This window comes from Schistocerca nitens, chromosome 6 (assembly GCF_023898315.1).
Source record: "Schistocerca nitens isolate TAMUIC-IGC-003100 chromosome 6, iqSchNite1.1, whole genome shotgun sequence".
In the NCBI taxonomy this organism is placed as follows: domain Eukaryota; kingdom Metazoa; phylum Arthropoda; class Insecta; order Orthoptera; family Acrididae; genus Schistocerca; species Schistocerca nitens.
The window spans coordinates 219,200,939-219,211,370 of record NC_064619.1 but is presented as its reverse complement, the minus strand read 5'-3'; the positions used below and the strand labels follow the sequence as shown (position 1 = coordinate 219,211,370).

The 10,432-nt window shown below is 38.8% G+C and overlaps 1 pseudogene; it reads right to left on the bottom strand.

Annotated features, from left to right (window-relative positions):
• Positions 1-9,911: 9,911 nt before the first annotated feature.
• LOC126191801 (5S ribosomal RNA) lies at positions 9,912-10,029 on the bottom strand (annotated as a pseudogene).
• Between the last annotated feature and the right edge of the window lie 403 nt (positions 10,030-10,432).

The following is a 10,432-nucleotide window of genomic DNA, read 5'->3' as shown; positions in this document are numbered from 1 at the left end:
CGCTGTGTTACTTCCAGAAGAGGATTCTCTGTGTATTAAATTTTGCTTTCTGCACGTCCCCAAATCATTATAAAATTAATAATGTATGCCGTCTACGCACAATAAGTAAAACTTACTTGCTTATCTTTCCTGTAGATGAAATTTCGATGGCCAGCATAGTATATGATCCAAAACCCTACAATTTCGAACATTTGTGACCTGCCAGTGATATTCATTACGAAAATCTTATCAAGAAGCATATGCGCAGGTGTCGGATTAAGATGTCAGCTTTATTTGGGAAAGTGACGTCGGTGTGACCCATAAACACTATATGTCTAGCCTGTGCAATACTAGCCGCGCGGTCTTAGGCGTCTTGTCACGGCCCGTGCGGCTCCCCTCGTCGGACGTTCGAGTCCTCCCTCGAGCATGGGTGTGTCTGTTGTCCATAGCGTAAGTTAGTTTAGGTTAGATTAAGTAGTGTGTAAGCTTAGGGACCGATGACCTAAGCAGTTTGGTCCAATAAAGTCTTACCACAAATTTTAAAATTTGTGCATTGCTACTTCGCTGGCTGGACCTCACGCTAACAGACTGTCGAAAAACACTATGTGTTTGGAGTTTGTTGATCTGCCAGGAGACATGGTCACTCATACATTTGACAGGATTAGCGACACGCCTGGGATGCTAATAAGAGAATGGCAGTGTTACAAGGATTGTTGTGGACTGTATTTCAAACAAATACACCGACGGAGAATAATCGCACCACCAAGAAGGAGTTGTCCCACATAATCAAAAGTTGGAAGGCATGTTTGCACATATGAAACACGATATCTATTCAGATTTCGTGCCAGTCGCACAAGAATGGCGCTAGTAGCGCGACTAAGAGGGCGCAAATCAGGTTTGCTTTAAATAAGCGCTGTAACGGTCGTGAGCGTTAGTTACCTGCGAGATTGGACGTTGTAACCTCCCCGCAAAAATATGTTAAATATAAATGGAAATGGAGCCAAGCGTAACCTCCCCACAAAAATTAAGGAATGATAATTGACCATGAACCACACAATAATATCGATTAAATAATGAACCATGAACCAAATGTAACCTCCCAACAGAAATAATAATCTCTGGTAAATTTTATAAGGACAGCAGCGCTGACCTTCGGCCCTGTATTCTGAATGAAAAAGCAAAAATTCTTACCTCAATAAAAACTGCAATTATATCTGCTCTTAATTATACATTCTTCGACACAGCTTCGTGCAATGCTGGCCTATATATTTTTTTGGATTCTTGGAAGCAATGATAATGCATTGGAAAAATTCTTTAAATTGAAATGAATACTTTTCTTTAAAAGAGTTACTTTATAAAAAAATTATTATTGGGGCCTTTTTTTTTAACAAATTAATTACAATTAACATACATTATTAAATATGCGCAAGGCTGCTTCTTTACCTTCTACAACAATACTCATCCTCCAGAGTCCTGACCAGAGTCTCGAGCAGAGCACACAGCCGACGCATGCCGACTCCCGCAGACTACTACCGTCCACTCCCTATTGTATCCGACTCACTACTACTGTCGACTCACTACGACAGACTAGCGCAGACTCGCGACAAGCAACAACCAACAATAAACTACTCTCTGGTCAGAGATTCTGTCATGCCTCGCCCATCGCCGGCGAAGCATACACCTTACATAACCCTCCACTGGGTGGGGGGGGCAAAAATTTGGCAGCAGCGATGGTGAGTCAATTGGACTTGCCATGAGCAACAAATTTTTCTTAATGAACTAACTTTACAATCACAGAATATATACATATATATAGGTGCAGAACATGAAATAAAATATAGTGCACATGCACTGAGTACAGAAAATATCAGCAAATCACAAAATGTATATGGAATGAGTAGAAATCACATTAGCAAATGGCATAAAGTGCACACGTACTGTAGTACAGAACATATCTGGGAATCACAAAATGTATACGTAATGAGTACAAATCATATTAACAAATGGCATAGAATGCACATGCACTGTAAAACTCTCTAGCATTTTTTTATAACAAATAAACATATCAAGGAGTGAAATAAAGTGCACATGCACTATAGAAGTCTTTAGTATTTTTACGATTGATCTTGTTAACAAATCAAAAGAAGTGCACACGCACCGTATATGTCTTTATCATTTTACAAGAATTAGGAAAGGAATGGGAAGGATTGCGTCATGGTTGTAGCACTTTAGGTTGCACGCAAGCTGCACTGAAAGTCCATATCTTTCTACAGAAGCACAACACCAATTGAGACAATCTGAAGTTCTTTTCCTTGAAGTATTAATCAGTGTAGCCAAGACACTGAAATGTCGTAATAATATTCCATGCTATCATTTTGGCAGTACACTAGGTACACCAAACAGTGGGACCATAATAACATCTCGATCGCTCAAGGTGGTGGACAGCATGTCGTGTCAACACCATGTTCTTGTAAAGTAGACCAACGTAGAATTTGTGCAAAAACCAAATATAGTGCTCCATGATCATGAGGATAGAGAGGCCAAATGGATATTGCAGTAATTTCTGGTAATTAGGTCAGAAGGTGAAGGACATTAAGTCACATAGTAGTAGTCTTCATTGAGAATTACACTAGTCTAACAACTGATTTGAGGAATTGGTGGCACTCATCGCCCAGTTACTGAACATTTCTGTACCATGTATGTAGTATTACAGAATAATGTTCATAAATTATCTGAATATAGTAATTATTGGCACTCATTGCCCAGTTACAAACCATCAGAAGTCATCATTCAAAACAGAAGCTAATGAATGGCATAGTATTAACATAATTCACTTAATTATAGTAATCACTGGCATCATAGGTCATCTTATTACAGTAATCAGTGGCATTCATTGGCCAGCTACAAAGCAGTTTTTTTTTGCATTTTTCAGAAGTCATTATTCAAAATGAGTTAATTATTGGCATACCATTTATACATAATTAATCTAATTATAGTAATCATTGGCATCATAGGTCATCTTATTACAATAAACAATGGCATTCATTGGCCAGTTACAAAGCATTTTTTTTGTATGTATTATTCAGAAGTCATTATTGAAGTTACATACTATTCAGAGCTGATCAGTATTACTCAGAACTTTCTTAAACTAGTAGCATTATTTGGGACTGGTAATTCCTTTGTTTGCTTTTGAGTTATTGCTGCAAATGAAGATGTGTAACGTCATTCGTCATGAGTCAGCTGTAGCAAGGTTATGAAACAAGTAGAGTATATGTGATCACATTCATAAACGACATAGGTTTAATAAACAACTATTTAAACCAAATTAATTTCATGAATAATTTCTCCTGCAAAATATACAAAATGGATTATGGAATTGAAAGAAGAAACGCATATTATGCTGAAAAGTAGTGAACTTCGAATTAACAGGTAGTGAAATGTGTATAGAAATATATATGTTCTCTAGCTGTCCTTTCCAAAACCTTCAGTCATCATACCATGCGATATAAGACATACTGTCAAAACGAACTGCAACAAATACTTAAATAACTACATAGCATCTCTTAACTAACAGCAAATATATAAACTTTATCATTATTTTCATCTGCAAAGAAAAACTTCATTATCCATATCACCATAACTCCATTATTACCATCACCTATAAAGAAAAACTTCATTATCCATAGTAGCACATTCTTCATCATTATTCATCACCATTCATTATCATCTGCAAAAAAAGTCACTTCATTATTCATTATACAACTATTCCTTATTTGTAGCATATTTCATCACTAAAATTATGATGAGTAGTTCTGTCTGACAGCCTGCATCAATCGTCTCGTATTCTGAAAGAAAAAATTAGTTAAGACTGCTATCATACGATGTGTATAGTATATTCTTGTTAATGCTTGTTAATTCTGATCCATTTACTCTTCATCACGGGGTATTGCATCCTCTTTCGTTCATTCCGAAGGTGAAATTCCCATTTCTGTTTAATTTATTTTGTTTACACGTTATTTCTTTCTGAAAATGATGAACAAAGATTAATGTCTTGCATTTAATTCATATACCCATTAGATAAAAACTGGTTTATAGTAACATAATTGAGCATACAGCATAGCATGACAGAAAACGTAATATGTCAAAAACATCGACAGTGTTCAGAAGCAAAAATGTATACAGTGTATCACAATGTAGCAGTAAAAAAAGTAAAATAGTCACGATGTTTAGCTATCATAAGGCAAAATGTTAAAGTCAACTGGTGTTTGTTATATAACGACAAGAAAAACGACCTGCTAACCTTACCTTGCCGGGCACTTGCCTAGAAAAAAATTACGATAATCATCAGAAGGTGTTCATGTGAATATAATTGCATACGCGGTCATAAAAAATTAGGAAATGGCATTACAGTGTGATAAATCATAAAGTATCTTCATTCAATAAAAGGTTCGACGTTCGACACGTGGTGGTTCCCTTTGGTTTTTCTGGTTCTCAAAATTTCGACGTGTACTACATTGGGGTGAGGAATGCTGCGAATCCGATATGGACCTGCGTATAGAAGTTCAAATTTACTGCACCTACCTTTTCCTCTATTGGATAAATAGTGTGTACGTACTAATATCTTATGTCCAATGTGAAAGTCACGGCGTATGCAAACCTGTTTTTGCTGTCTTCTCCGGCGCTCTGCAGCACGTTTGATGTTGTTCAGCGCAATGTCAATTATTTCATGATGTCGTAGTCGACGAGATGTAGGAAATGTTACTAAATCTTTAATTTTGTTAGGTGGTTCAACATTTTTCACTATAATAAACTGAGATAGCATAGTAGATTCATTCGGTATGGAATTAATTAGATCTTGGAATGAGAGTATGTGTGTGTCCCAATCAATATGTTTTTATGGCAGTAAATTCTACACAGTTTACCAATTTCTTTCATTAATCGTTCACAAGGGTTCGAAGAAGCTTGGTACCTGGATATATAGCCCGGAGAAATGTTTCTAGCTCGTAACATACGTGTCCATATAGCAGATCGAAACTGTGATCCATTGTCGGAAATTACTTTCAACACATGCCCTACATGAAATAGAAAATGTTTTACAAATGCTTTCGAAACAGTTTTAGCAGTAGCTTTGCGTAACGGAGTGAAGGTAACAAATTTTGAAGTGAGTTCAACAGCGACAAAGATGTAGAAAAAACCTCTATTAGTTCTGGGAATCGGACCAAAAATGTCTACAGCGGCCATATGTCTCAATTTAACAGGTACAATGGGATGTAATGGAGGAATATGTGAAGTGGTGTCTGATTTAGCTTTCTGGCAGATTTTACATGACGCTAAAACTCGTCGAATACGTTTCTCCATGTTGGTAAAATAACAGTTCTGTCTCAGTATAAGAAAACATTTTCTGGCTCCGTAATGTGCATAACTTAAATGAGTATACCAGATTAATTTATTAACAAGTTCGTCAGCAATGCATAATAACCAATTGTTACTGTCAGGATGAGAGCGGCGAAACAGAATGTCATTGCGTACAGTGTAATGGTTTCTAATGGTAACATTATTCCTATCTTGCCAAAGGTGTTTAATTTCTTTCCATACGCTGTCTTTATTCTGCTCTTGTGCTATGTCTTGTAATGACGACGAAATGAAATTTTCAAATGCAACTTGTTGAATGTACATGACGCTGAAATTTGCTTTGCAGAAGCTGGTTGCGATGTCTTGCTGATTGTTGCTGAGAGAACGGGATAGTGCATCTGCTACAATATTTTGTGTGCCGGGAATGTGAACAATTGTAAAATTAAATTCCTGTAAATAAAGTTTCCATCTACTTAATCTGTCGTGTGTAAATTTAGCGGAAAGTAAAAACTGTATCGCTTTGTGGTTTGTGTAAACTGTGGTATGTCTTCCATAAAGAAAATGCCGAAATCTGGTAAAAGCTCATACCACACATAATGTTTCAAGTTCTGTAACAGAATAACTTCGTTCAGCAGGTGACAGAATGCGACTTGCAAAAGCGATGTTTTTAATTACTGTAGAACCATCTTCTTCAATTTCCCGAAAAATATGTACGCCTAATGCGGTGTTACAACTGTCGGTAGCGATGGAAAAATTTCTGGTAAGATCTGGGTGCGATACAAGTGGTGCATTCAACAAAGCATGTTTCAAATAACATTCTCGTGAACAAGATTCTGCGTGTCAAAAGTATTGCTTGCGTTACTGGAAGATGCAACCTGTACTGTATTTAATCAAATTCTTTCTGACGTGTTATTATTTTCGGGAGGATGCTGTGGCATTTCGACTATTCGAACTGTTCTGTTATTTCTTCCTGACGTCTTACGTTCTCGATGATACCTACTGTCTGGTTCATTCATGATTATATGTTGTGGCGGATGTTCTTGCTGCTGATAAGACCTACTGTTATTAAATGTAAGCTGAAAATTGTGCTCATTACTTTTACGTCTGTCATGATAGTCATTTCTATACGGTGCATTCCGATAGGAATTGAAATAGTGTGTTTTCTGTACGTACTGATTCCCTTGTTGCTGTGCATTACTATTTGTTGGGGCCGACGCTATACGTGCACGCGGCGAAACATTAAAGCTTGGTTGACCTTGTAGACTGCATTGTTGGTTAGGTATGCTAACCGGTTGGTTTTGTTGCTGTTGCGGAGAAAAACCTCTATTATTACTAAAAATGTGGTTCCTGTTGCTGATAATTTTACACATACTGATGATTAAATTTTCGTCTGCTATTTAAGATTACACTGGTAATTGTCATTTCGGGAGTGTCTAATGAAAAATTGTCACTTTCGGTAAAAACTTGTCATATCGTGTTTTCTTTACTCATTTCTTAATCCTAGATAGAGCAATAGTTGAAGAGCTGTTTTAAAAGATATAAAGGATAGTAGAAGAGAAGGCAGCAGTGCAGAAAACTAAAGATGAAACAGCACTACTACGGCTCGGGGCCCTGTGCACGCTACGGCACATACTCATTAAAGCGTAATGAATCCCCTGAGGTCAATTACGCGCTGCAAATAAATTTTAACTTTTGTGTTACAGGCAGTGCCAGTGAAAAATCAAAAGTAAATTGTTGTATCCATGCTAATTCTAGTTTCTGCATTACAGGTAATAGCGGTGAAAGTACAAAAATAAATCGACGTATCCAGTTCAATGCGTGTACCTGTGCTCTGTCATTTTCAAATACCTTAGATTTTTTACAGATACAAATTGCTTATAATCAACGTTCTCGTCACTGAATGTGTGAACAGGTTCACGATTACATAAGAACCTGTTTGTCTGTGTCTTTTCGGATTTTAAGTCACGTACTTTCTGTAAATTATTTAAGTTACACTGGCTGTGTGAGTATGACAAATGATCGGAATGTGCCGTATGCTGTGACGTGTTAGCGACTGAAACATTTTTCATTTCTGTCACTTTAATACGTTCGTCAATTTGCTTGTTCTGTTGTTCACATTCCTTATCGACTTCCGTATCCAGAGTGTGTGAAAGTTCTGGTGACTTTAAATTAAACTCGTCGCGTAACTGTGTTGCGATTTTAGGACATTGTTCAGCGACTGCACTAATTTCATCTCTAACTGATTCTGTTGTGGCTGCATCTGTATTACTTAATTCTTGTGCAACAGATCTAATTTCTTCACTACTGTTCCTAGCACAAGCCTTAATTTCGTCACTTAATTGTTCTTTAGTATCATGACGTTGCACAGTAACGGCTGTAATCTGTTCACTAAGTTGTTTGTTCTGTTCGTTAAGGTTGTCGTGTTTTTCATTCGACAGTTTGAAACTTTCATTAATTAGTTCGATCGACCTGTCATATTTTTCATTGAGTTGTTTGCACGATTCATTAAGTTTGTCGTAATTTTCATGAAGTTGTTTGAAATTTGCACTATGTTGTAGCAATAGTGCCATAATTTGATCCAACCCAATATTACCTACTCTATTCTCTGCGCTGTTTGATGGCGTACCTGCAATTGTCACGTTTTGTGTAACCATTTGGTCATTCTGTGATTCTCTAAAAGGTTTCCCAATCGGATGTGCACTGTTAGTCACTACCTCGGAATCAAATAAATCTGCCGCACTTTGAGTACACTGTTCATTTTCGTTAGAAAAAGTTGTCTGTTCATTACGTAAATTTTGCAAACCGTGTGTTTTCAATCTGGGCAGCGTTCATTGTAACAGAACGTCCCGCGTCATCAATTGTCGTTAAATTAACAGAGGACACAATTGAATTCGTCTGTTCATCACTAGGATCAAAATCAACATTAGTGGTCGGTACACACTGATTGTCTGTAATTGAAGGATTGTCATCATTACACTGCGTGTCGCAAGTACTATCGGTCAAGTTATTTAAGTCGGCTATTTCACTCATTATACATCGCGATGTACTGTTAACAGTTTTTCGCGGCATTTTTACAAAAATCAAAATTATTCACCAATGAAACAAACACAATGCAAATTGCAACAAACACAAATACAACAAAGAGCAACAATTTGCCGATGATCTGTGGAAGAAAGAGTGACAAATTAGTAAATGCGTTGCGCCAGATGAAAACCACATTTAAGAAAATAAGAGCAGATATATGACTACTTCTCAGAAGATTCACAAAGAAATACGATCCTGGCCAGATGTCGCCAAGTGTAACCTCCCCGCAAAAATCTATGAATGATAATGGAAAATGGAGCCAAGCGTAAACTCCCCACAGAATTAAAAGGAATGGTAATTGACCATGAAACACACAATAACATTAATTAAATAATCAACCATGAACGAAATGTAACCTCCCAACAGAAATAATAATATCTGGTAAATTTTATAAGGACAGCAGCGCTGACCTTCGGCCCTGTATTCTGAATAAAACAAGCAAAAATTCTTACCTCAATAAAAACTGCAACTATTTCTGCTCTTAATTATACATTCTTCGACACAGCTTCGTGCAATGCTGGCCTATATATTTTTTTGGATTCTTGGAAGCAATGATAATGCATTGGAAAAATTCTTTAAATTGAAATGAATACTTTTCTTTAAAACAGTTACTTTATAAAAAAATTATTATTGGGGCATTTTTTTGAACAAATTAATTACAATTAACATACATTATTAAATATGTGCAAGGCTGCTTCTTTACCTTCTACAACAATACTCATCCTCCATAGTCCTGACCAGAGTCGCGAGCAGAGCACAGAGCCGACGCATGCCGATTCCCGCAGACTACTACCGTCCCACCGAGCGATGTGGCGCAGTGGTTAGCACACTGGACTCGCATTCGGGAGGACGACGGTTCAATCCCGTCTCCGGCCATCCTGATTTAGGTTTTCCGTGATTTCCCTAAATCGTTTCAGGCAAATGCCGGGATGGTTCCTTTGAAAGGGCACGGCCGATTTCCTTCCCAATCCTTCCCTAACCCGAGCTTGCGCTCCGTCTCTAATGACCTCGTTGTCGACGGGACGTTAAACACTAACCACCACCACCAACTACTACCGTCCACTCCCTACTGTATCCGACTGACTACTACTGTCGACTCACTACGACAGACTAGCGCAGACTCGCGACAAGCAACAACTAACAATAAACTACTCTCTGGTCAGAGATTCTGTCATGCCTCGCCTATCGCCGGCGAAGCACACACCTTACAACGTGATGTTGGTGAAGAATGCCTTTAAGGCGACGAGGGCGCCATTATGAACATCTCACTAAGTTCGAATGTGGTGATGTAATAGCATTCCGTCTTCAGGCCATAAGTGGCCCATCGGGCCCATCCGACCGCCGTGTCATCCTCAGCTGAGGATGCGGATAGGAGGGGAGTGTGGTCAGCACACTGCTCTCCCGGTCGTTATGATGGTTTTCTTTTAACGGAGCCGCTACTATTCGGTCAAGTAGCTCCTCAATTGGCATCACGAGGCTGAGTGCACCCCGAAAAATGGCAACAGCGCAGGACGGCCCGGACGGTCACCCATCCAAGTGCCGGTCACGCCCGACAGCCCTTAACTTCGGTGATCTGACGGGAACCGGTGTATCCATTGCGGCAAGGCCGTTGCCAGGTCATGTAATAGGACGACGAGAATCTGGATTATCCTTCTGCGATAATGCAGAAAGACTTGGCAGGAACATAGGCACTTTCCATGATTGCTGGCAGCAGTAGTCACGAGAATGTACATTCGCAAGGAGACCGGGCTCCGTACAGCCACGTGGCACTACCGAGAGTATGGCAGCAGCGATTTGAGCAGGAATTGGGACCACAGTAACCAGACCGAACTGTTACAAATCGGTTACTTCAGGGACAACCCCGTAGCTTGTATTCCACTGACCCCAAACCAACGCCATTTTCGACTTCAGTGGCGTCAAGAGAAGGCTTATTGGAGAGTTGGTGCTAACGGTGAGCTTGAGCTGGTTAGTAGGAGTTAGGCTGATATCGTACAACCAACCTGTCTGCGTGCTACAC